At 39.8% G+C, this 608-nt stretch overlaps 1 protein-coding gene across 1 annotated transcript in view; it reads right to left on the reverse strand.

Moving 5' to 3' along the window:
• Positions 1 to 608, reverse strand: part of DCUN1D1 (defective in cullin neddylation 1 domain containing 1) — a 17,015-nt gene that overhangs the window by 3,199 nt on the left and 13,208 nt on the right. The window lies entirely within an intron of this gene.

Genomic DNA, 608 nt, shown 5'->3' on the forward strand with positions numbered 1-608 from the left:
GGGGTTATTTCTATCAGGCATTATTGCTGCCTGTGTTCCCATTATGCTTACTGTACTTGTCCTGGTGACCTTTGTCAATGGAAGGAAAATCTAAAAGTTAAAAATCGCTAGAAAATGAATTAGGAGGAAATCTTCCACTGGCGACACTTGTTTTGGTAACAACTGTCTTGGAAGATATTTCCCTCACTCTGTAGAGATTTTCTCTTACTTCCTGTTGTGTCTACAGGATAGGAAGTGAAGAAAAGAAGAACTGGTGGGCGTGTTAATCATTTCCATACAACACCCAAACTAAAACAAAAAAAATAAGTTTTGGCTTTGGATATATTTCAAGTGTATTTTGTATCTAATTGCCCAATTGAAGCCTCCCTACCTCTGTAATCCAGTCAGGCTGCATATACATTAATAAATATGATCTTCTGTTTGTGTATTTTTAGATAGTAAATGCTGCAGCAAGGGTAAAAATAGCCAGTGCTGGCAGCATGCTGGAGAGCCGGACCACTGCTCTCACACAAGACACAAAACGTTCCCCCCTAAACATTGCTCTTTTAGACGGTGGGATTATAATGAAGAAACAAAATTCATAGAGTCCCTCTTTACTCCCCCCCCCC

Source organism: Nanorana parkeri, unplaced genomic scaffold (assembly GCF_000935625.1).
Source record: "Nanorana parkeri isolate BGI_ZX_2015 unplaced genomic scaffold, ASM93562v1 scaffold1003, whole genome shotgun sequence".
In the NCBI taxonomy this organism is placed as follows: Eukaryota; Metazoa; Chordata; class Amphibia; order Anura; family Dicroglossidae; genus Nanorana; species Nanorana parkeri.